The following is a 27593-nucleotide window of genomic DNA, read 5'->3' as shown; positions in this document are numbered from 1 at the left end:
TTTGATTTCTCAGTTTTGATAGATCTCAACTTGAGGACATCCATACCGGGACAACATAGAAAACAGATAATGGACTCCTCTTTAATGCTTAAGCATTCAACAACAGATAATATTCTCATAAGAGATTGAGGTATAATGTCCAAACTGAAACTTCCACCATGATACATGGCTTTGGTTGGCGGCCCAATGTTCTTCTCTAACAATATGCATACTCAAACCATTTAATCATGATAAATCACCCTTACTTCAGACAAGACGAACATGCATAGCAACTCACATGATATTCAGCAAAGGTGTAAAAAGTTGATGGCGTCCCCAGAAACATGGTTACCGCTCAACAAGCAACTTATAAGAAATAAGATACATAAGCGACATATTCAATACCAGAATAGTTTTTAAGCTATTTTCCCATGAGCTATGTATTGGAAAGACAAGGAATGAAATTTTAAAGGTAGCACACAAGCAATTTACTTTGGAATGGCAGAGAAATACCACATAGTAGGTAGTTATGGTGGACACAAATGGCATGGGTTTTGGCTCAAGGTTTTTGGATGCACGAGAAGCATTTCCTCTCAGTACAAGGCTTTGGCTAGCAAGGTTGTTTGAAGCAAACACAAGTATGAACCGGTACATCAAAACTAACATAAGAACATATTGCAAGCATTATAAGACTCTACACTGTCTTCTTGTTGCTCAAACACTTTTACCAGAAAATATCTAGACCTTAGAAAGATCAATTATGCAATCCAAATTTCAACAAGCTCTAAAGTAGTTCTCCACTAATAGGTTTAAACTACATGATGCAAAAGCTTAAACATGATCTATGAGAGCTCAAAACAATTGCCAAGTATCAAATTATTCAAGACCATATACCATTTACCACATGAAGCATTTTCTGTTTCCAACCAAATAGCAATCAACGAAGCGGTTTTCAACTCCGCCATGAACATTAAAGATAGAGCTAAGAACACCAGTGTTCATATGAAAAAGCGGAGCGTGTATTTATCCAATATAAGGAATGCTAGGATCCGAATTTATTCAAACATAAACAAAAATAAAAACAAACAGACGCTCCAAGTAAAGCACATAAGATGTGACGGAATAAAAATATAGTTTCACTAGAGGTGACCTGATAAGTTGTCGATGAAGAAGGGGATGCCTTGGGCATCCCCAAGCTTAGATGCTTGAGTCTTCTTGAAATATGCAGGGATGAACCACGGGGGCATCCCCAAGCTTAGACTTTTCACTCTTCTTGATCATAGTATATCATCCTCCTCTCTTGACCTTTGAAAACTTCCTCCACACCAAACTCAAAGCAAAATCATTAGAGGGTTAGTGCATAATCAAAAATTCACATGTTCAGAGGGGACACAATCATTCTTAACACTTCTGGACATTACCCAAAGCTACTGAAAGTTAATAGAACAAAGAAATCCACTCAACACAGTAAAAGAGGCAATGTGAAATAAAAGGCAGAATCTGTCAAAACAGAACAGTCCGTAAAGACAAATTTTTTAGAGGCACTTAACAGACTCAGATGAAAAAGCTCAAAACTAATGAAAGTTGCGTACATATCTGTGGATCACGCATGAATTTTTGCTGATTTTTTTGATTCTTCTACAGAGAGATCTACTCAAATTCGTGACAGGTAAAAATCTGTTTCTGCGCAGGAATCCAAATCTAGTATCAACTTTACTATCAGAGACTTTACTTGGCACAACAATATGATAAGGAGAGGTTGCTACAGTAGTAACAACTTCCAAGACACAACAAAACAGTAATAAAAACATACATGGGTTATCTCTCAAGAAGTGCTTTTCTTTAACGCCTTTCAGCTAGGCGCAGAAAGTGCAAATCAAGTAACATCAAGAGAAGAAGCATCAACATCATAATTTGTTCTAATAATAGAATCAAAAGGCAAATTCATTCTATTTCTAGGGAAGTGTTCCATACCTTTCTTGAGAGGGAATTGATACTTAATATTTCCTTCCTTCATATCAATAACAGCACCAACAGTTCGAAGAAAGGGTCTTCCCAAAATAATAGGACAAGATGCATTGCATTCGATATCCAAGACAACAAAATCAACGGGGACAAGGTTATTGTTAACCGTTATGTGAACATTATCAATCCTCCCCAAAGGTTTCTTTATAGAATTATCAGCAAGATTAACATCCAAATAACAATTTTTCAATGGTGGCAAATCAAGCATATCATAGAGTTTCTTAGGCATAACAGAAATACTTGCACCAAGATCACATAAAGCATTACAATCAAAATCATTGACTTTCATCTTAATGATGGGCTCCCAACCATCTTCCAACTTCCTAGGAATAGAAGCTTCAAGTTTTAATTTCTCTTCTCTAGCTTTAATGAGAGCATTTGTAATATGTTTTGTAAAGGCTAAATTTATAGCACTAGCATTAGGACTTCTAGCAAGTTTTTGTAAGAACTTAATAACCTCAGAGATATGACAATTATCAAAATCTAAACCATTATGATCTACAGCATTCTGAAAAATTTCAGCACTTTTATCACAAACAGTTTCAACAGTTTCAGGCAATTTTGCACGTTTTGTACTAGGAGTAGAAACATTACCAACACCAATTATTTTACCATTGATAGTAGGAGGTTTAGCAATATGTGAAGCATCAACATTACTAGTGGTGGTAATAGTCCAAACTTTAGCTACATTATTCTCTTTAGCAAGTTTTTCTTCTTTTTCTTCTCTTTCCCACCTAGCATGCAATTCAGCCATCAATCTAATATTATCATTAATTCGAACTTGTATAGCATTTGCTGTAGCAAATGACTTAATATCTTTATCTTCATTAGGAATAACTTTCAATTTTAAAAGATCAACATTAGCAGCAAGACTATCAACCTTAGAAGCAAGAATATCAATTTTACCAAGCTTTTCTTCAACAGATTTATTAAAAGCAGTTTGTGTACTAATAAATTCTTTAAGCATGGCTTCAAGACCAGAGGGTGCACTCCTACTATTGTTGTAAGAATTACCATAAGAATTACCATAACCATTACCATTATTAGAAGGATATGGCCTATAGTTGTTACCAAAATTATTCCTATAAGCATTGTTGTTGAAATTACTATTTTTAATAAAGTTCACATCAATATGCTCTTCTTGAGCAACCAATGAAGCTAAAGGAACATTATTAGGATCAAAATTAGATCTACCATTAACAAGCATAGACATAATAACATCAATCTTATCACTCAAAGAGGAGGTTTCTTCAACATAATTTACCTTCTTACCTTGCGGAGTCCTTTCAGTGTGCCATTCAAAGTAATTGATCATCATATCATCAAGAAGTTTTGTTGCGGCACCCAAAGTGATGGACATAAAAGTACCTCCAGCAGCTGAACCCAATAGGTTCCTCGAAGAAAATTTTAATCCTGCATAGAAGGTTTGGATGATCATCCAAGTAGTTAGTCCATGGGTTGGGCAATTCTTTACCAAAGATTTCATTCTTTCCCATGCTTGGGCAACACGTTCATTATCCAATTGCTTAAAATTCATAATGCTACTTCTCAAAGATATAATTTTAGCAGGAGGATAATATCTACCAATGAAAGCATCTTTACATTTAGTCCATGAATCAATACTATTCTTAGGCAAAGATAGCAACTAATCTTTAGCTCTTCCTCTTAAGGAGAAAGGAAACAATTTCAGTTTTATAATATCCCCATCTACATCCTTATACTTTTGCATTTCATAAAGATCAACAAAATTATTAAGATGGGCAGCAGCATCATCAGTACTAACACCAGAAAATTGCTCTCTCATAACAAGATTTAGTAAAGCAGGTTTAATTTCATAAAATTCTGCTGTAGTAGCAGGTGGAGCAATAGGAGTGCATATAAAATCATTATTATTGGTGCTAGTGAGTCACACAACTTAGTGTTCTCGGGAGTATTCATTTTAACAGTAATAAAGACAAGTAAAGCAAACTAAATAAAGTAAAGTAAAACAAGTAACTAATTTTTTTGTGTTTTTGATATAAGAAAACGAACAAAACAGTAAAATAAAGTAAAGCAAGTAACTAATTTTTTGTTTTTTTGATATAAGAAGCAAACAAGACAGAAAATAAAGTAAAGTAAAGCAAGACAATAAACAAAGTAAAGAGATTGGATGTGAGAGACTCCCCTTGCAGCGTGTTGATGACCCACAAGTATAGGGGATCGCAACAATCTTCGAGGGAAGTAAAACCCAATTTATTGATTCGACACAAGGGGAGATAAAGAACACTTGGAAGCCTTAACAGCGGAGTTGTCAATTCAGCTGCACCTGGAAACAGACTTGCTCGCAAGAGTTTATCAGTAGTAACAGTTTTATAGCAGTAGCAGTAGTGAAATAACAGCAGCAGAGTAACACAGACAGCAGTAGTGATTATAGTAAACAGCAGGATTAAAATACTGTAGACACGGGGACGGATGACAGGCGTTGCATGGATGAGAGAAACTCATGTAACAATCATAGCAGGGCATTTGCAGATAATAATAAAACGGTGTCCAAGTACAAAGCAATCAATAGGCATGTGTTCCATATATAGTCGTGCGTGCTCGCAATGAGAAACTTGCACAACATCTTTTGTCCTACCAGCCGGTGGCAGCCGGGCCTCAAGGAAAACTACTGGATATTAAGGTACTCCTTTTAATAGAGTACCGGAGCAAAGCATTAACACTCCGTGAACACATGTGATCCTCACATCGCTACCATTCCCTCCGGTTGTCCCGATTTCTGTCACTTCGGGGCCATCGGTTCCGGACAGCGACATGTGTATACAACTTGCAGGTAAGATCAATAAACAATGAATATCATGATGAAACAATAACATGTTCAGATCTGAGATCATGGCACTCGGGCCTTAGTGACAAGCATTAAGCATAACAAGTTGCAACAATATCATCAAAGTACCAATTACGGGCACTAGGCACTATGCCCTAACAATCTTATGCTATTACATGACCAATCCCTACCATCCCCTTCGACCTACAGCGGGGGAATTACTCACACATGGATGGGGGAAACATGGCTGGTTGATGTAGAGGCGTTGGCGGTGATGGCGGCGATGATCTCCTCCAATTCCCCATCCCGGCGGAGTGCCAGAACGGAGACTTCTGGCTCCCGCGACGGAGTTTCGCGATGTGGCGGCGTTCTGGAGGGTTTCTGGCGACTTCGACTTCTCCCCGTGCGTTTTTAGGTCGAGGTCGATAAATAGTCCGAAGGAGGGCGTCGGAGGCCGGCCGAGGGGGCCACACCACATGGCCGCGCGGCCCCCCCTGGGCCGCGCCACCCTATGGTGTGGGGCCCTCGGGCCTCCACCTGGTTTGTCCTTCTGGCTCCGTCAGTTCTCTGGGAAAATAGGGCCTTCTGCATAAATTCCGAGGATTTTCCCGAAAGTTGGATTTCTGCACAAAACGAGACACCAGAGCAGTTCTGCTGAAAACAGCGTTAGTCCGTGTTAGTTGCATCCAAAATACACAAATTAGAGGCAAAACAATAGCAAAAGTGTTCGGGAAAGTAGATACGTTTTGGACGTATCAACTCCCCCCAAGCTTAGCTTATTGCTTGTCCTCAAGCAATTCAGTTAACAACTGAGCGATAAAAGAACTTTCACGAACACATTTGCTCATATGATGTATATATTCTCATGCTATGGCTAATACTTAAACAGTTCATAATGAGGTACATGCAAATAAGATCATCTAACAACTATGTCAATCATGGAGAGGTACCAACAATTAATAATAAGCATCATGAATCATGTATATAAGCAAGATTGCAATGTTCGTAAGAGAGTATGATAAAGTGGTATCTCGCTTGCCTGTATTTGATTGGCAAAACATAAATGCCCGGGCACCTCTGGAGTTCATACAAAGACTAGAAGTAGTGATTGTCAAAGATAAAAGCATCAAAGTTATACCACAATCAATCATATTTTGAGACAAGCATATTATACTAAGAATGACAGTTGTGCTCTCAAGATAGCGCTCAAAGAAATAATGGAGACACAACATAGAAGTAAAAGATTGACCCTTCGCAGAGGGAAGCAGGGATTAACATGCGCTAGAGCTTTTCATTTTTGAAATCAGGAGTAAAATTATTTTGAGAGGTGTTTGTTGTTGTCAATGAATGGTAAAGGGTACACTAACTACCTCGCCAACCGGACTTTCAAGAGCGGCTCCCATGAATTATTGCATATTTATGTGGCACTCCTTCCAACCTTTCTTACACAAACCATGGCTAACCGAATCCTCGGGTGCCTGCCAACAATCTCATACCATGAAGGAGTGCCTTTTTATTTTAGTTTTATTATGATGATGACACTCCCCCCAACCTTTGCTTACACAAGCCATGGCTAACCGAATCCTTCGGGTGCCGTCCAACAATCACAAACCATGGAGGAGTGTCTATTTAAGTTAATTAATTCGGGACTGGGAATCCCATTGCCAGCTCTTTTTGCAAAATTATCGGATAAGCGGATGTGCCACTAGTCCATATGAGAGTCCATCAAAAGTAAATGACAAGGTTGAAAGCTAAACACCACATACTTCCTCATGAGCTATGAAACATAAACACAAATTGAGAAGCATTTTGAAGGTTTTAAAGGTAGCGCATGAGAATTTACTTGGAATGGTTTGAAATGCCATGCATAGGTATTTATGGTGGACACTTTGGAACGACTTGGTTTTCATGTGTTTGGAAGCACGAGCAGCGTTCCCACTCAGTACAAGTGAAGGCTAGCAATAGATTAGGGAGCGACAAATCAAGAGAGCAGTAACTGTCATAATCATGCTTGCGGCAAAATAAATTAACGGAGGCATAAAAGTGATACAAGAACTCTGAAGCAATATAGATCATCGAGGCTTAATTGACTTTTTGTTCAGTCATATGCATGCGTGAGCATGTGCCAAGTCGATATAAATGAATTATTCAGAGGAGGATACCACAATGCCATACTTACTTATGAATAAAACAATGCAAGCAAACATCCATGACATGCTACTCATATTAATAAATTGGAGCTAAACATGAGAGATCACGAACCACTAGACTTTCTCAAATAACATATACCTCACATGAACCAGCCAAGCATGCTCACATGGATGAGTATATGTACAAAAATGAAAACAAATAGAGTTCATACCAGCCTCTCACCACAATCATATTGCCGTAGATCGTCATTATTGCCTTTTCACTTGTATATCTTGGATAATATGAAATGAAAACCACGCTCCAGCCACCGAAGACCATTGAACTCATAAAGAACTTTACAAAACCAAAGAAGAACAGCAAATATTTTTGGTGTTCTCGAATTTGAGAACAAGAACAAAAGGAAACAAACAAACAAAGCAAAATCTTTTTGGGTTTTCTTATAGTAAACTAGCAATAGCAAATAAAGCGAAACAAATGTAAGAAACCAAAGCAAACAAATGGTGAAGAGAAACAACAGAAATATTTTTGGTCTTTTTGTGTTTTGAAAAGGAAACAAAGCAAAAACAAGAAATAGCAAACTAGAAGAAACACAGAAAAGCGAGATGGCAGAAATCTGCCAAAACCTGACAGCAGTACAGAAATCGATTTTTACAAAAATCTTAAGTTGCTCAGCTCGAAAAGTGTTCAACTAATGAAAGTTAGATAACAACCTGGGGAACCTGCACAAAAATTGGCAGCTCAAAATAATGCTCTGGCTGTGCGCACGAATTTTTCTAGTAACAGTCCAGAATCTGTTTTCAGGCAGCACTTCCCCAAATATCATCTTCCTCTCATTAGAAAACCACTCAAACAAACTAAACAAGTATGTACAAGTATCCAGCAACCATAATATGCAAAGAATGAGTGATGCCGGTATACCTCCCCCCAAGCTTAGGCTTTTGGCCTAAGTGGAGTTCAATCCCATCGATCCCATGAGGTAATATCTCCGTAGTATGACGAAGATGGATCGTATTCCGGGTATGTGCTAGAAGAAGCACCCGGATACGTGACGGTGTAGTCGTGGGAGGCCTCAGCGTCCTCGGAGTCATGCTGCTGGTGGAAGTCTTGTATCTTCATATGTTCATCCACCTCCTCCTTAGTGCACGACCATGATTGCCTGTCAATACTGAACAAACCTGGTTGGGGAAGAGGGATTTCCTTCTCATCCCCGTCAGAAAACAACATTCTATAGACCATATTATCTACAGTAGAATCAGCGGTAACAAAATGATGACTCTTCATAGCAGCAATATCAAGTTTCCTAGGGGCCAATGGCACATCGTTAGGATCAAGAGGAAGCCTTACATATGTTAAAACGCGCAGTGCAATAGTTCCTCCAAAAATAGGCCCTCTATTAGACAGGCGGCGAGCAATAAGAGAACCAAGGTGATAAGATGTCCGACCAGTAAGTGCAATATTCAAGAAAGCAAGATGGTAACTAGAAATATTGCTAGTGTTTTGCCTACCAAGAATGCTAGTAGCAATGTAATATGCAAAATACTTAATGGCGGGGAGTTGAATGTTCCTTATCTTGCCACGCTGAATGGTGCGACAATCGTCATCGGTAATCCCTCGATAGAGCTCCAACAAGTCCCGGGGGTTGTCATCAATCCTACTCGCTGTACCTACAGGGGCAATATCCAATGCACGACAAAAATCTTCCAATCCCATAGTAACAGGATTGCCATAGATCTTGAATGCAACTGTCGGCTCATATTGCTTGTTGTGGAACTTGAAGCTCTCGACAAAGATTTTGGTGAGCATGTAGTATTGCTCCCTTTCATCTCCCACATAGGTGGTTAGGCCCGCCCTGTTGACAAGGGTGAAGAAATCCTCCAATATCCCTGCATTCCTCAGAAAATCATAGCATGGAAAAGACGAAGCATTAGGAGCCCCGTTGTCCTCTTCGGGCGCGAAGCTAGGCGCGATGATATCCTCGTTGTACGATCGCCTAAGCCGGGTGGCGGCCCTAGAAGGCCTCCCGGTGCTGGTTGTTCCTTTCTTGAACAACTCTCCAAAGTTGAACTTCTTCATCTCTTCTCTGAAATTTTCAACAAACAATATAAAATTTGATTTGGTGACATATAATTGAGGGAAACTACCATAGGAACTTGCTAGAGTACTAATCATGCATCAAAACTAGTTTCTACCACTTAGAACAAGCATGCAAGCTCACTAAACATGTTACCTACAGCAGCAAAATATTCAAGATATACTCAACCAAACAAAATTCTACTTGGATGGGTGGAGGAGTCACATACCAAGGAGCAAATGTGCCAAATTTCAGCAAGAAATCTGGGCTGAGCAAAGAGATCGAGAAATCTGGAGCTCTGGAGCAAAAACGCGAGTGAGAGGAACCTGGTACGAGTTTTTTCGGGAGAGAGAAGGTGCTGGGAGAAAGAGATGGCAAAGTGGGGCAAGGAGGGGCCCACACCACAGGGTGGCGCGCCACCCCCCTCCTTAGCCGCGTAGGCCTGTGGTGTGGCACCCTGTGGTGCCCCACAGGTCATCCTCTGGTGCTCCCAGGTGCTTCGTCGAAAAATAGGACCAACGGTATAATTTTTGTGAATTTTTGAAAACTTTGAAAAATGAACATTTCTGGGTATTTAGTTTATTATTACTGGCAAGGAAAATTTTGAAATCTCCAATTAACTAAGGAACTTTGCAAATTAAAAGTGCTACAGCAACTAGAGCAAATGGAGGAAGAAAGAGATGTTGTTTACCGCCTCTATGCATATAAAAAGTATTTGTTAACAAGGTTGATCAAGTCTTGCCACCAAATAAATTTTACATAGCATATGAAGAAATAAACCTCAAATCAATCATGTTACCTTGAATTGTATTGATATGGATCCAATCATGAGAGTTTGATATTCTTCTTTAGGCTCATATATAGGACAATCAATAGTTCCCACTTTGATAGTTCTCACATTAGAAATAGTATTAACTCCGCACACTTTATCAATCTTCTTGGGGAAATAGACGGTATGCTCTTTATCATCAACATTGAAAGTAACCTTTCCTTTATTGCAATCAATAACAGCCCCTGCGGTGTTAAGAAAAGGTCTCCCAAGAATAATAGACATATTATCATCTTCAGGCATTTCCAACACAACAAAATCAGTTAATATCAAGCAGTTAGTAGTAACTTGAACAGGAACATCCTCACATATACCAACAGGAATAGCAGTAGATTTATCAGCCATTTGCAAAGATATATCAGTAGGTATCAACTTATCTAAGTAAAGTCTCTTATAAAGAGAAAAAGGCATAACACTAACACCGGCTCCCAAGTCACATAGAGCAGTTTTAACATAATTATTCTTAATAGAACAAGGAATAGTAGGTATACCTGGGTCGCCCAACTTCTTTGGAACTTTGCCATTGAAAGAGTAATTAGCAAGCACAGTGGAAATTTCCTCATTGGGGATTTTCCTTTTGTTAGTAACAATATCTTTCATATACTTCGAATAAGGTGGCAATTTAATAGCATCAGTCAAAGGGATTTGCAAGAATAAAGGTTTCATCCAATCACAAAATTTATTATAGTGTTCTTCTTCCTTTGATTTTAGTTTCTTAGCAGGAAAAGGCATTTGCTTTTGCACCCAAGGTTCTCTTTCATTACCATGTTTCTCAACAATAAAATCTTCTTTAGTGTACTTTTTATTTTTAGCATGCTTTTCAGGTTCTTCTTCAACCTCTTCTTTATCAGGAGTATCATTCTTATCATTATCTTTATCATGTTCATTACCACTTTCAGTTTCAGCATCAGAAATAGAAATACTATTAGGATCATTAACAGGTTCAGAGGATTCTACAACATTTTTATGCTTCTTCTTCTTTTTCTTCTTAGAATGAGCACTAGGTTCAATGCGTTGAGAATCTTGTTCAATTCTTTTGGGATGCCCTTCAGGATATAGAGGATCCTGGGTAGAGACACCACCTCTAGTTGTTACTTCATAAGCATGTTTCTCTTTAGAATTATTCCCTAACAAGTCATTTTGCACTTTAGTGAGTTGATCAATTTGAGTTTGAATCATATGAAAATGTTTAACAAGCATCTTAACATCATTGGATGTTCTCTCTACAATATCATGCAATTCACTAATAGCTCGAGAATTTTCCATTAAATGATTCTCTACTCTCATATTAAAATTTTCTTGCTTAACAATATAATTATCAAACTCATCTAAGCATTGTGCAGGAGGTTTCGAATACGGAATATCCTCCCTAGTAAAGCGTTGAAGGGAGTTTACCTCAATCATGGATGAAGGGGGAATTATCTCACATATATCTTCTATGGGAGGAAGATTCTTCACATCTTCAGATTTAATACCTTTCTCCTTGAGAGACTTCTTGGCTTCCCTCATATCTTCATCATTTAATTTAATCATACCCCTCTTCTTTAATATTGGCGTTGGAGTTGGTTCAGGTGTAGTCCAATCATCATGATTCCGGCCTATTTTAGCCAATAATTCTTCAGCGTCGTCTGGAATTCTTTTCCTGAAAACACAACCAGCACAACTATCCAGGTATGCCCTAGACTCAATGGTTAGTCCACTATAAAATATATCAAGTAAATCATGCTTTTCCCAATCATGATCAGGCCGAGCTCTAATAAGAGAGCAAAATCTCGCCCAAGCCTCAGGCAATTTCTCTCCATCTTCCTGGTTGAAATTATAAATTCTCTACAAAGCTATATGTTGAGCACTAGCAGGAAAGTATTTACGAAAGAAAACATCAAGCAATTTTTTTGGGCTTTTAATAGAATTAGGTGGCAAACTATTATACCAAGTTTTAGCGTCATCCTTTAATGAGAATGGAAAGATTTTAGCAACAAAGTAAGTACGCATCTTGACATCATCAGAAAACAAGCTACTTAGAGTAGATAACTCAGTCATGTGTTCAACAGCACTCTCTTTTTCAGTACCACAAAAGGGCGTTTTCTCAACAATAGCTATATGAGATAGATCAAGAGAAAAATCATAATCTTTATCCTTAATGTTTATAGGAGATGTGGCAAACTTAGGATCAGGAGACAGTTTATATCTAACAGCATGTTCTGCAAGCAACTTTTTAATTTTTCTTGCATCAGTAGTAGCATTGCATTTTTCAATAAAATCATCATTAAGTTCCACATAATCTTCATCAGGATCATCACTAAAATAATCAAGTTCAGGTGAATTAACAGGGGTAGTAGCATTAGGAGTTTCAGTATTTTCAATTTGTCTAGACCTAGCAATCGTAGCATCTAGAAAAGATCCCAATGAACCACTATCATCAAGCACAGCAGAAATATTATCAATATTATGAGAGTTTTCAGATTCAGCAGAAGTACCCGCATGTGAAGCATGTGGCGGTGAAACAAGTTTATCAATCACAGATGGTGAATCAAGTGTAGCGGAGGTACTCAGAATTGTACCTTTTCTTGTAGTGGATGGTAATATGGCGATCTTAGTATCGCGAGGTTTACCCATGATGGAGAATTTGCAGCGAACAATATTAATCCAAGTGAACTTCTAAATAAAGCTATGCTCCCCGGCAACGGCGCCAGAAAATAGTCTTGATGACCCACAAGTATAGGGGATCGCAACAGTCTTCGAGGGAAGTAAAACCCAATTTATTGATTCGACACAAGGGAGACAAAGAACACTTGGAAGCCTTAACAGCGGAGTTGTCAATTCAGCTGCACCTGGAAACAGACTTGCTCGCAAGAGTTTATCAGTAGTAACAGTTTTATAGCAGTAGCAGTAGTGAAATAACAGCAGCAGAGTAACACAGACAGCAGTAGTGATTATAGTAAACAGCAGGATTAAAATACTGTAGGCACGGGGACGGATGACGGGCGTTGCATGGATGAGAGAAACTCATGTAACAACCATAGCAGGGCATTTGCAGATAATAATAAAACGGTGTCCAAGTACAAAGCAATCAATAGGCATGTGTTCCATATATAGTCGTGCGTGCTCGCAATGAGAAACTTGCACAACATCTTTTGTCCTACCAGCCGGTGGCAGCCGGGCCTCAAGGGAAACTACTGGATATTAAGGTACTCCTTTTAATAGAGTACCGGAGCAAAGCATTAACACTCCGTGAACACATGTGATCCTCACATCGCTACCATTCCCTCCGGTTGTCCCGATTTCTGTCACTTCGGGGCCATCGGTTCCGGACAGCGACATGTGTATACAACTTGCAGGTAAGATCAATAAACAATGAATATCATGATGAAACAATAACATGTTCAGATCTGAGATCATGGCACTCGGGCCCTAGTGACAAGCATTAAGCATAACAAGTTGCAACAATATCATCAAAGTACCAATTACGGGCACTAGGCACTATGCCCTAACAATCTTATGCTATTACATGACCAATCTCATCCAATCCCTACCATCCCCTTCGGCCTACAGCGGGGGAATTACTCACACATGGATGGGGGAAACATGGCTGGTTGATGTAGAGGCGTTGGCGGTGATGGCGGCGATGATCTCCTCCAATTCCCCGTCCCGACGGAGTGCCAGAACGGAGACTTCTGGCTCCCGCGACGGAGTTTCGCGATGTGGCGGCGTTCTGGAGGGTTTCTGGCGACTTCGACTTCTCCCCGTGCGTTTTTAGGTCGAGGCCGATAAATAGTCCGAAGGAGGGCGTCGGAGGCCAGCCGAGGGGGCCACACCACATGGCCGCGCGGGCCCCCCCTGGGCCGCGTCACCCTATGGTGTGGGGCCCTCGGGCCTCCACCTGGTTTGTCCTTCTGGCTCCGTCAGTTCTCTGGGAAAATAGGGCCTTCTGCATAAATTCCGAGGATTTTCCCGAAAGTTGAATTTCTGCACAAAACGAGACACCAGAGCAGTTCTGCTGAAAACAGCGTTAGTCCGTGTTAGTTGCATCCAAAATACACAAATTAGAGGCAAAACAATAGCAAAAGTGTTCGGGAAAGTAGATACGTTTTGGACGTATCACGTGTCTTGATCTCCCCAGCAACGGCGCCAGAAAAATTTCTTGATGGCGCGTGAAGCACACGTCTGTTGGGAACCCCAAGTCGAAGGTGTGATGCGTACAGCAGCAAGTTTTCCCTCAGTAAGAAACCAAGGTTATCGAACCAGTAGGAGATGAAGGCCACGTGAAGGTTGTTGGTGAAGGAGTGTAGTGCGGCGCAACACCAGGGATTCCGGCGCCAACGTGGAACCTGCACAACACAATCAGAATACTTTGCCCCAACTTAACAGTGAGGTTGTCAATCTCACCGGCTTACTGAAAACAAAGGATTAAACGTATGGTGTGGATAATGATGTTTGTTTGCAATGAACACCAAAGAACAGAGATTGCAGTAGATTGTATTTCAGATGTAAAAGAATGGACCGGGGTCCACAGTTCACTAGTGGTGTCTCTCCAATAAGATAAATAGCATGTTGGGTGAACAAATTACAGTTGGGCAATTGACAAATAGAGATGCACATACATATATCATGATGACTACTATGAGATTTAATTAGGGCATTACGACAAATAACATAGACCGCTATCCAGCATGCATCTATGCCTAAAAAGTCCACCTTCGGGTTAGCATCCGCACCCCTTCCAGTATTAAGTTGCAAACAACAGACAATTGCATTAAGTACTGCGCGTAATGTAATCAACACAAATATCCTTAGACAAATCATCAATGTTTTATCCATAGTGGCAACAGCACATCCACAACCTTAGAACTTTCTGTCACTGTCCCAGATTCAATGGAGGCATGAACCCACTATCGAGAATAAATACTCCCTCTTGGAGTCACAAGTACAACTTGGCCAGAGCCTCTACTAGCAACGGAGACCATGCAAGAACATAAACAACACATATATGATAGATTGATAATCAACTTGACATAGTATTCAATATTCATCGGATCCCAACAAACGCAACATGTAGCATTACAAATAGACGATCTTGATCATGATAGACAACTCACAAGATCTAAACATGATAGCACAAGAGGAGAAGACAACCATCTAGCTACTGCTATGGACCCATAGTCCAAGGATGAACTACTCACGCATTAGTCCGAAGGCGGGCATGGTGATGTAGAGCCCTCCGGTGATGATTCCCCTCTCCGGCAGGGTGCCGGAGGCGATCTCCTGAATCCCCCGAGATGGGATTGGCGGCGGCGGCGTCACAGTAACTTTTCTCGTATCGTGGCTCTCGGTAATAGGGTTTTCGCGACGGAGAGATTATATAGGCGAAGAGGCAGAGTCGGGAGGCGCCCGAGGGGCCCACCCCATAGGGCGGCGCGCCCAGAGGTGGGGCCACGCCCCCCTAGGGTGTGGCCGCCTCGTCGCCCCTCTTCGTCTCCTCTTCGGACTTCCGGAAGGCTCCGTGCAAAATAAGACCGTGGGCTTTTGTTTCGTCCAATCCCGAGAATATTTCTTGTGTAGGATTTCTGAAACCAAAAATAGCAGAAAACAGGAACTGGCGCTTCGGCATCTTGTTAATAGGTTATTGTCGTAAAATGCATCAAAATGATATAAAGTGTATATAAAACATGGGAGTATTGTCATATAACTAGCATGGAACATAAGAAATTATAGATACGTTTGAGACGTATCAGGTGGTGAAGATGACGATGATCTCCCCTCTGTGGGAAGGAATTTTCCCGGTAGAATTCTGCCTGTCGGAGAGCTATTCTTTCTCTTTGGTTCTCCGCCCGGCAGCGGCGGCGAAATATTTTTCTCTGGTCGCTCCCCCGATGTTAAGTTTCTCGGGGGGTTGAAATACGCGAGGGGCCAATGTCAGAGGTGGGCCAGGGCGCCCAGACCATGCCTAGGCGCGGCCAAGGCCTAGCCCACGCCTAGGGGTGGTCAGCCCCCTCCTGGCCCATCTCTGCCTCCCGTTCTGGCTTCCTCCGTCATCTGACAAAATAGGATTTTCTGTATATTTTCTGGGAATTGTTGTTCTTCAGAAATATGGTGTCTTGATGGTCCTTTTTCCAGCAGAATCTTGGCTCCGGCGGTTAATTCTCCAATAATCATCAAACATGCACAAATAGATGGAATGACATAAATATTACCTCTAAATATGAAATATATCAATGAAATTCAGTAAATTAAGATATAAAATAGTGATAAAAATTGGACGTATCAATGAGAAAGTGCCCATACCATGGTGATGCCACCAGGTGTGTTGTCTTCGAAAATCATGTATGAAGTTTACATGGTACTGTGTCGCGGCTACCATGTCGTGTCTAGTGTATTTGCTTGTTGTTCGTGTCGTGTCCTGAACTATGATCGTGTCTGAACAATGGTGTGTCCTGAACTATGATCATGTGTGAACAATGGTGTGTCGTGAACTAGTATCATCTATGATCACTGCTAAATTTGCTTGTGCTTGCATTGTGCTCTTGCATGTGCGGTTGATCGATGGTAACCTCACCAGTGAAGGGAAAAGATAACCAGAAGCGGATTTTAGGTTGCAACCAAACAACTAGTGCGTTGTTCTGGGCTGCTACTGGACCTGAAAATCGATCTACCAAACGAGCAGAGACCAAATCTTCACAGAGCCGAAAAAACTATGCGCATGCCACCGACGCGTAGCGGGCTTCTTCTCACTAACGCAGTGGAGCAAGAAATCGACTCATTTAACCAACCGCACCCTTTGTGAATCCACCAAAATACCAAATCAAAGCCGATCTCCATGGCTGCGGCAACAACAGCAATAAAAAATGGAAAATTTTCATCTCCCACTGGCTCTCACCGATCCCATCCATGCTCCACATCCTCTGTCCTCCTGGGTATCTTATTTGTGCTTCGCTTTAGCATAAAAGGCCATATCTTCCGTACGTGGATACTTGCATTAGTTTGTCCGGCATCTCCTATGTGTTCGATGGCTCTGGTCGAAGTGTTGCTGTCGTGGCCTCGTGGGCACACACGAGTGTTTTCGTGACGACTCCTGTACGTAACAGTACATATTGTACAATGTACCGTCCGTACGTGGAATGTGTCGACTCCTGATACGCTCTGCCTGCTGCTACATTACGGCTCGACCTGAGTTACGATCGCAGGTAGCAACGCCGCGGTTTGGGGGTTTTGGACAATATCGATCGTTGAGTGTGAAAGATCGATGCATTAGTTAATCTATACCTACCTAATAATAAAGGAGCTAAGGTTTCCGTGGTTTCGTCCGTGCGATTTCTGCCAAAATTTTCGTCAACGCTTTTTTTTGGACCGTTTTGCCCTTCCACCAAATCTCATAATACAGCAAATTACCACCGTGCTACCGATTCGTTTGGTTCTTTTCTTTTCCTCCTCCACCGCGTCCGTTTCCACACACGACCACGCGCGCGACGGGCATACAGAACTCGTCGCTGGTCGAGGGTCTGCAGGGGCGCGGGAGCACGGAACTCGCCGCAGCCACATCCCGACGCGCGCGACGTCGTCGAGCGTCTGCAGGGGCGCGGGCGGCCGCGCCCACATCCCGGCGCAGCAGCGTCGCTCGCCGCGGGTCAACGCCGCCCGCCGCACACGTGGCTTCGCCCGGGGAAAAGGGCAGCTAGCAGAGGTCGGCGTCAGCCGGAAGGGTAGCGACGGCGCGGCTCGTGAAGCATGGCGGCGGGGGTCGGGCGCGGCCAAGGCGGAGCAGGGTATGACAGGCGGCGAAGTGCAGGCAAGAGGCGTCGGCCGGAGGCGGAGCTAGCAGCGCCGGCGACGAGAAAGCGTGTGTGGCAGCGGGGGTTGGGTCGTGCTGTGTGTGCTGAGCTGAGAGAGCGGAGGGAATAAGGGAAGGGATAGGATTGGGGGCGTCGGTGGCTGGACCTGGAGTGGGCCTTTGGGCTGGTACTGTTAAACAAAGTTCTCTCCCTGTAGAATAGATCGGTGATGCTAATAATAATCCCACCTCGCTTCTTCACATGGACTTCTACCTATTCATATACGTTGGCAAGTTGCAAATCAACAAGGAAGCAGCATAGATTGAGATTGAACTCAGGTTCAGGAAGGAATTAAAATATGACCCTTGCACATGTGAGCTAATTGTCTTTCAAGTCAAAAAGATGGCAGCCTAGAGAATCACCCGCGGCTTAGAACGAGCCTAATCAGACGAGAGCAAGCGGATAAGAGGTGCTCAGGTGTGTGGGAGCGGGAACGCAAACGAGATTGGTAGGACAGGGCCGGGCGAGGAATATGGGGGCGAAGCCAACAACGAAGCAGTCATGATGTGCGCGCGCACGAAGCTCAGCCCGCTGCCGCTTTGGTACCTTTGCAATTTGCTTAGCTGCATATAACTAAGAAAAGCATTTCAAATTGTTAACTGAACATTATTTAGTCAGAGAACAATACAAATGACCCATATATATTTAAAAATTATTGTGTCATGCCATAAATTTTCTATAGACTAAACTATCCATTTGCACTAGATTAAGGATTACAATTTATTATGGAAATCATAATTTGTACATATCTACCTCTTATTTTGTCCGCACATGATCCCTTTCAATCTTACAAAGCCGCCAAGCTTGCAGTCCACCACGATTCAATGCATCCGCGGCCAGCGACCTCCTATCTTCGTCAGCCCGCCACTACTACCTAGCGCCCTATTTCTCGAGTACAAAGGTCCACCAGTACTAGCAAGTGCCTTATTCCTCGAGTACGAAGGACCACCGGTATAGTCACAAGGGCTCCCGGTGCAACGCATGGGCACTCTTGCTAGTTAAACCAAAAGTCTGTATGGATAGAAAGGGAATAAAAACTATATTTATATTTAACACTTTTTGTATGGCGATTGACACGAACTTGAGGATCTTGCCCCATCTACACTAGCCAATTGAACCAAAAGTTCAAACTGATAGAAAAAAGTTAGACACTATATTTATATTCAACACTTCCCTAACATCTATGGTATTCAAGTTCTTAGCCTAGATTCGGTGCATATGTAGCAAAATCTTTTTCCCTTTTATTTTTAATATTGGGCGAGTAGGATCTTAAACTTGAGACCCAGTGGCGTAGGCAGCAACCAAAGAAGGAGTGTACATGGTCTCCAAGATATCACGTTTTTACATGGTTTTTCAAATTTGTTTAATGTGTATTGCTCAAGTCATAGCTACTCAAACTTTTTTTTATCAAAAACAATGGGTGTACACCTGTGCACCCATGTCCTCAAGTATCACCGTCTATGCTTCAGACCTCTTGGCTCTGATACCATGAAAAATTGATGCACTAGCCAATTGAACCAAAAGTTCAAATAAATAAAAATAGGCTAGGCACTATATTTATATTCAACAAAGTGTTCATTGCGTCCTAAAGCCTTTTTTCCATTGGGAAACACTTCCGTTTGGGACTTTGGGCGACCGATCACGTGAGAGCGACAGTCGCTCTTGCTCGCCTTGCTTCTCCGCCCGCGTGTTGCTGCCCCTTGCCTACTGCTCTGTTGCCCCTCTACTTTCTCCCCTCCTGCTCCATGGAAGTTCGCAAGTCAATCTTAACAAAGACTAGGCTATGAAAGAATCAAATCGAAGCTCTATATCCCGTGTGCGGGAAAGCGTACACCGGGATCCTCACCCCGTATTTATTAAGAAGTGGGCGCGAGATGTTGCTACCCGGGATTGAGCTGAACACAAAGACACGAAGGATTTTACCCAGGTTCAAGTCACACGACGCGAATCCCTACTTCTTGCTTGTCTGATTATATTGGGGTTCTTCCTTACACAGGGAGTTAAAACCCCCTCTTCCTTCTCCTCATTTCCACACCCAGGAGTTCAACACTCCAAACCTCTAACCCTCTGGTACGGTGCCATGGACCTCCTTTTATATCATAAAAGGTTACCACATGGGCTAGATACATGTCTGACACCTATAGTACCAAATGGCGACTAGCGGGAGAGATGGCAAGTGGGCAGCGTAGCTGTCCATCATGCAAGCCTTAAGGTTGGTGCCTTCGTGACGACCTTGAGCCGTCTTGTGGCTCTTGTCGCCATGCTACCGTGCGCAGGGTGGTAGTGTGCATTGTGCCTGACGATCATTGAATGCCCATGCGACCTTCCCAGTGAAATAATGCCAACTGTATGCCATGTCGTTCCCAGGGAGGACATGTCTTCGAACCCCGGGAATGCGTGGAGTGTGTTGAATGATTTGCAGCGTTCCTCACGTGGTTTCGTTGTTGACAGGGGTGCATAGTGCAGACGTTCATATGCGTTCTACCAGCGGTTCCCAGGCCGCATGTCGGGAATGATTTGTAGCTTCCATGGAGATCTCCCTGAGGCGAGCCCCTCGAAGATGTCTTGAGGCTAGATCCTAAGACATCTTCGAGAAGCTCTGCCGCACGAGCCACCCCTACCCAACCTTGGCAGATCCCTCGTCGCATACCCACTTCTTGAAGATGTAGATCTTGTAGGTCTCAACAGTCTGCTTTGTGTGCTTGGTGATGAGGGAAAATGGGGTGCCTTCAGAGTATATATATATACCAGGCACATCGTTTCCGGCATCGTCGTCTTCTTTCGACAGGATTTTGTGTGCTCCATTCCTTAGCGTCTTGAATAGCAGCTCCACCCACGCATCCAGCGTCGTGGGGACCCCTATTCCCACTACGTCGACAGTGGCCCCTCGGCGTGGCCCGAAAAACTCATTCTTCTTTGTCTTCTAGTAGATCACGTTCACGGGCCTGCACCGAGTCCATGCGCGTGAGTTGCCGAGCAACGCCCTTAAACATAAGTGTGGGCCCAGGGAATCTTTCACGACATGTGTCACATATCGTCCAACGTGAACGCAGAAGTGCAGTCGCATGCACTTGAGTTTGTGGGGGAACCGAGGAGGCGGGCGCAGTCCCCATCGACCCGAGCCTCCAAAAATATCTCCCATAAATCCATCCGGACCAAAAAAAGACCAAAACGATATCTCCACTCCTGCGACCGTGCTCCACCCTGTCGATCCCGGAGCTCCTCCACGCTCGATCTCCTCCACGCTGCCAGAGCTCCTCCACGTCTGACATCCAACCTGCCGACGGAGCTTTTCCACGTCCGACATCCTCCCCACCGCCAGAGCTCCTCCACACCCGACCTCCTCCCCGCCGCCGGAGCTTCTCCCTAACTCTTCCCACCACTGAGCTCCTCCTGCCTAACACCCGTCGTTCCAGCGGGACGGGTCGGTTGGTAGGAGGCCGGCGTCGTCCTCGCCACCGGGGCTTCGTATGCCTAGGACTTCCTGAGGATGAAGACGTGGAAGGGTCCCCTTCCTCCAAGGAGGATCACGCCGCCGGCGATTCTCGCTGACTTTGTCATCAAGGCGAAGAAGGGATCTGGCGATCGTGGCGATCCTAAGGTCATGGGTGGCCAGAAGGAGCCGAGGCAAGCCACTGCAGCAACGGAGAAGCCGGCCGGGAGTTCCACATCACCAGCGACGACGGTTGCGGTGGCCATCCGTCCTCGGTTCGAACCTGCCGAGGCGGGATCGTCGGATTGTGGAGATGGTCCGCAGGCGAGGTGGGCCGGGTTTAGCCGGGTGTTGATGGGCCTCCAACATGGACCACGTTGTTACCCTAACCACGCTCGTGTGCGATCGCATGCAATCATACGTAAAGCTCCGCTTCTCTCCTGGGACGACAACGCCGCCGCCGGTCTTCATCGTCACGCTGTCGACCGCGTCCTACATCGCCGTTCTTGTCCGCGCCATCGAGGGGACCTCCTCCGCACCGTTCCTTCGCTGAGGTAGTCACCGGGGTCAGCTCGGTGGTGGGGATGGCTGGGCCTTCATGCCCGTCCGTGCCACCCGGGGCACCGGTGGCTGCGCCGTCTGCACCAGGGACGGTCCCTCCAGCGGGTGTGGCTGGCAATGGTACCGGTCCGTACATGGGCCCCCCTAGGGTTCCAAGGCTGGCCAGCAGGGACGCCGATGCCACCGCCCGCACCAGCTTAGAGGCCGGCAGCACCATCTTCGAGGCCGACAGCTGGGTACTGGCCTCCCATCCGTTTGCTGGTTCCTCAGATGCAGTTCATGCTGCAACAGCTGTAACAACCATACCAGGGTCACTTCCAGTATCTGGTGCGTGGACGGTAGAATATGGTACAACCACCGTTGCAGCAAGTTGCGCATCAACAGCCACCGCCGCAACCTGGGCAAGTTAAGAAGAGAAGGAAGAAGAAGAGTGCCAAATCCTGTGGGGTTGGGTCCTGGGGGGCTGCTGCTCCAGCACCGACTATGGGGCAGCCCGCGCCGGTGCCCATGGGTCAGCCGCCTATGGTGGCCAATTCTGAGTCTACTCTGATACCTGTGCAGGCGGCTGCGGTTGTCCCCGTTCCTGATGCCCCGGTGGTGAAGCAAAAGAAGGTAGGACGCTGCTGGAAATGCACCATGAATACCCATGCTACTAAGGACCGTAAGGTTATTCATTATTGTTTGGTTTGTGATTCTGGGGCACACTCGACCATTCGGTGCCCAATTCTGAAGTCGTCGAGGCCCACGAGTTTTTTTGTCGGTTGTGGTAACGATGCCACGCTTGATCTTCAGCTCCCGAACTCAGTCTATAAGCCTCAGTTGATATCTTCTGGAGCACCTACAACTTTGGTGCAGGTGTCAGGGGAGGGGTCTGTCACAGCGGCGGATATTCAGAGTCTTTTTTTTTGAAGAGAAGACTGTGGGGCAAAAAAGCCCCCCAGCATTTTATTGAATAAATAACCACAACAAAGTTCCAACAGACTAAAGAAGAAAAAGAAAGGTGGCAAACAGCCACCCAAGGCCTACCTAAATATATACAAAAAACTAAGGAAGAGCAGCAAGCCAAGTTAGCAAACTATCTCTAAATTTCATTTTTATTCTATGCTGCAGCAGGAAAATATCATGAGTAAAACCAGCCTTCCATCTTCTAAAAAGGGGCCTTTCATTGTTAAAAACAGCTGCATTCCTAATGAGCCAGATATGCCAACAGGCTGTAATCAACACTTCCATGAAAAAATGATGTCCAAAGCTCCTTCTAGCATCAGCAATAACCTCCTGTAGATCAGAATCTCCATTCCCATTCTAATTAATCTACAGATAATTCCAAATCCGACAGCTGAAATTGCACTGAAAAAACAGATGAATCATATCTTCATAACACCTGAGGGGGCATAACACACAATGAGTATCATCTGAGACATGCCAATGCCTTCTCTGCAACAAATCTCTTGTATTCAGCCGATCAGATAAGAGTAACCAAGCAAATATCTTAGTTTTCATGATACAACTAGACTTCCATATCCATTTAAAAACTGGTGGTACTGAGAAATGCCTGTGAATATGGTGATAGAATTTTGATGATGTATATTTATCCCCCCAACAGTATATCCAAGCATCCTCCTGTAGACTCACAGGATTTTCGTGTAATAAACTCTGAATCTCACCTAGCTCCTCAAAAGCTCTCTAAGACAAAGGTAGATGAAAAAGAGTAACAATGTCATCACTCGCATAGACCTGTTCAGCTGAAATATGAGGATTAATTGCAAACGAAAAAAGCCTGGGGAATCTGGACTGAAGGGGAAGGTGATCTCCATTTATTTGCCAATTATCCTGCCAGAATAAAAAGGTGTTTCCTTTCCCCAACTTGACTCTAGCAACCCCCCTGAAATTATCCACCAATTTAGTGATATATTTCCACCAGAAAGACCCAACCACATTTTCAGTATGGGGCACCTTATTCACATAATGTGCATTCCATATAAGATTCACCCATGGCACATCAGCATGGTTATAGAACTTGTCGAGGTGTTTAATGAGGAGAGCTGCATTTTGTTTCTGCAAATTCACCACCCCCAATCCTCCAACTTTTTTCGGTTTACAAACCGTTTCCCAAGCAGCTAATGAAGGTTTAGGAGTATCCTTATCTCTCCGCAGGCACTGTCTCAAAATCCTGTCTAACTGCCCAGTATGTGTCTTGGAAATCCCACATGGAAGTGGGAGGCGGTACCTCATGGTGTTAATTCTTTTCTTATTGGGATTCCTACAGCTGAGGATTTGTCGAGGATCGATGGTATGCAGATGAGTGTGCCCAAAATTAATGCATAGGCTCTAGTTTCTTCTTGGGTACATCAGGATGTTAATCCGGAGTTTGTTATGGAGCCGGTTTGAGTGCATGTCGACGGCGTGCCTGACTCCGTGCGACACTTTTTAGGTCTCTGGGCTGTGGGTTCTCTTATTGGTTCCACTCTAGATGTAGATTTGTATTCCCTTCGGAGACAGGGGATTGTTCGTATTCTTGTGGCTATGCGCAACCTTGCAGCTCTGGAGAAAGATAAAGGTTGCTTGGAGGTGGTTTCTTTGTTACATCTCAGTGGCTACAGGTTTCGATTTCGGCGATAGGCAGTTGGGTATAAGCCAGACCCTCAGTTCCGTCCTTTTTTCTGGAAGGACGGAGGTGATGATGATGGCTCCCACGGGTTTGAGGAGGAGAGGTTTGATGATACTACAGCGGACGCTGCACTGGAGGCAACTAATATGGATGTTGTTGGACACCCTCCTACGCACACTTCTGGTGCTTGAGCGGTGTCGGTTGCTCAGGTGGCTTTGACCCCGTTCAACCACTCACCGATGATAGACAGAGGGCGGGAGATTGTGGCTAGAGCTAGGTCAGAGTCGCCTCACCTGGTCGCTTCTCCTCCGGCGTCTTCTCAGGATTCTTCTCTGTCTCGAGTTCAGACCTTCATGCAAGGATGTACTCGACCAGCTTCCTCGCCTTCTTCACGGTCCACGTCACCGAGCATGCAACAGGGGGCACCGATTCCTTCTTCTACATCGACACAGACGGAGTTGGTGCATGGCCCGGACACGTCGCTGCTGATGGTGCAGCCACTCTCCACATCTTCCTCGCGGCAGGGGGTGTAGCCGGCTGCGTCGATGCCACCTCCGCCGATGTTCACGTCAGTACAGGGGCCGGTGCAGCCCCAGCCGATGATGCCCACGGGAGTGGAGGAGCTGCAGCTCCAGCGCCCTGTGGAGGTGGACGAGGGGTAGCTGGCCTCGACGGTTCAGCTTCCACGGGCAGAGGGACTTGTGGAGCCAGGGAGCCCACGCGCCTCCCATGGGGTGGCTGGAGGTGCGGGTGGCCCGACGGTGCTGACCTCTTTGCCCTTGGGAGGGACTTCGCCGCGGCCATGGATCCCGTGCGCCTCCCATGGGGCGGCTGCAGGTGCGGGTGGCCTGACGGCGCCGACCTCTTCGCCCTTGGGAGGGACTTCTCCACGGTCTCTTTTGGTGCAGGGGGCTACACCGCCATCTACCCCTGCATCAGCGGCCTCTACCCCCGCCTCGACGGGGTCTTCTCCACGCTCGAGTTCTTCATCACAGGTCTCTACCTTGCAGCAGCCTTATCCCACTAGCCCTCCACATGTTGTTCAGCCAATGGTGAGGAGGAGTGGGAGGTATGCTCTGCTGAGGATGGGGCGGGGGCTACAGATGAGGATGTGATGCAGAGAGCCATGCAGGGTAAGTCAGAGAGAAACCTCGACACGACAGGTACTGAACAGCCCGTCAATTTGTTTACTTCTTTTTCAGATTCTTGTATTTCGTCGAATTTGAGTAGTTTAGGTGTTTCGATGGGTAGTAAGTCAGATGAGATTTTGGTTTGGGCTAATGTGTTGAGGCGGATGGAACATGACCGTTTAACGGTCGTTCCTAAAGTTTCCACTGGCCTTGAAACCCCCATTCTAGACGAAGATGAAGATGATGACATCTTAGATGGTCAGCTTCTCTCAGCTCTAGTTGGGATTGTTACAGAAGTTGATTTGGAACACTCAGAACTTAGTTCATTGTATGATCTAAAGGCGTCTAGACGTGGTTCTCGATCTTCTGCTGAAAAGAAATCTCGTGGATATGGCAAGGGTAACAAATCTAAAAACGTTTCATGATGAATGGCATGTTTTGGAATAGCAGAGGTCTTGGTGACTTGGCTAAGCATTCTCACATTGCTGATTGTTGTAGAGATTATGAATTAGATTTGTTGCTATATCGGAGACGGGTAGGTAGAATTTCTCCCAGACTTTTCTTGATCGATTGTCAGGCGGGATTAACTTTCAGTGGTTTTCTCTCCCGCCTCGTGGTAGATCTGGGGGCATTTTACTAGGCGTCCGCATAGACACCATGACTATCTTAGCTAGTTCTGATGGAGTGTACCATATTAAACTCGACATTAAGAACAAAGCAGATGGTTTCATTTGGAGTCTGGTTGCTGTGTATGGTGCCGCTCAAGATGATTTTAAGGCTGACTTTTTAAGAGAGTTGGTAAATATTACAAAAGATAATCCTCATCCGATCTTTATCGGAGGATATTTTAATTTGCTTAGATTTCCTCACGAGAAAAGCAAAGGCCATTTTGATGGACATTGTCCTTTCTTGTTTAATGCTGTCATCAATAGCTTAGACTTGAGAGAGGTGTTTATGTCTGGTCGACAATTTACTTGGGCCAACAGCTTGCCTGAACCCATCGTACGAGAAACTAGATCGCGTGTTGATGGATACTGATTGGGAAGATAAATATCCTATTGTATCCGTCTGTGCACTAGAACATATTGAAAAATTGTCGGACCATGCTCCTATCCTATTAACCACTGGGAATCCCCGCCCTATTTCTAAATGCTCGTTCAAGTTTGAACTTGGCTGGTTACATCGCGAGGGGTTCCATGAAATGGTTAAGACGGTTTGGGAAAGACCGGCCTCATGGAGTACTCCAATTTTGAGATGGAATAATAAAATGCGGGCTTTGCGCAAACATCTCTCTGGTTGGGCTGCCATATGGCTGGTATTCTTAAAAAGGAAAAAGGCTCGCTTATCATGTGTTATCGACGAGCTTGAGGCTTTCGCTGAGGTAAGACCGTTATCTCCGCAAGAGATTGAACTTAAGAATCAGTCAAATGCGCATATAGCAAGTCTTCTTCGAAAAGAGGAGCTTAAATGGTATCAGCGTTCCAAGGCCCAATTCATATTGGAAGGAGATTCAAATACGCGTTATTTCCATGGCTTAGCCAATGGGAGACATCGGAAAAAACATATTCATTCTCTGATACAAGATGAAGGGCTGATTGAAGGCCATGAGCAACTTAAATCCTACATTACGAATTATTATAAAGATCTGTTTGGTCCTCCGGAGGAAAGTTCCTTTTATTTAAACGAGAACTTAACGGATGACATACCCCAAGTATCCATGGAAGAAAATGGCCTTCTGACGGCACCTTATTCAGAGGAAGAAGTTCAGAAGGCAATTTTCTAAATGGAATATAACAAAGCACCGGGTCCAGATGGTTTTCCAGCGGAGTTTTATCAAACTTTATGGGATACTATAAAAGTGGATCGTCCAGATTTGTTCAGTTCTTTGCACATGGGACAACTAGAATTATTTCGTCTAAATTTTGGTGAGGTAATTTTGTTACCGAAAGTTAATGAGGCAGAAAGGATTCAACAATATAGACCTATTTGCGTATTAAACGTAAGTTTCAAGATTTTCACGAAAGTGGCCACCATTAGACTTAATAAAGTCATCGATCATGTAGTTGATCCATCACAAACCGCTTTCATGCAAGGAAGAAATATCCTGGATGGAGTGGCGGTTCTGCATGAGACTGTACATGAGATGCATACCAAGAAATTACACATGGGGTTAT

The sequence above is a fragment of the Lolium perenne genome, chromosome 3, assembly GCF_019359855.2.
Source record: "Lolium perenne isolate Kyuss_39 chromosome 3, Kyuss_2.0, whole genome shotgun sequence".
NCBI classification, from domain to species: Eukaryota; Viridiplantae; Streptophyta; class Magnoliopsida; order Poales; family Poaceae; genus Lolium; species Lolium perenne.
This window is presented reverse-complemented; position numbering follows the sequence as displayed.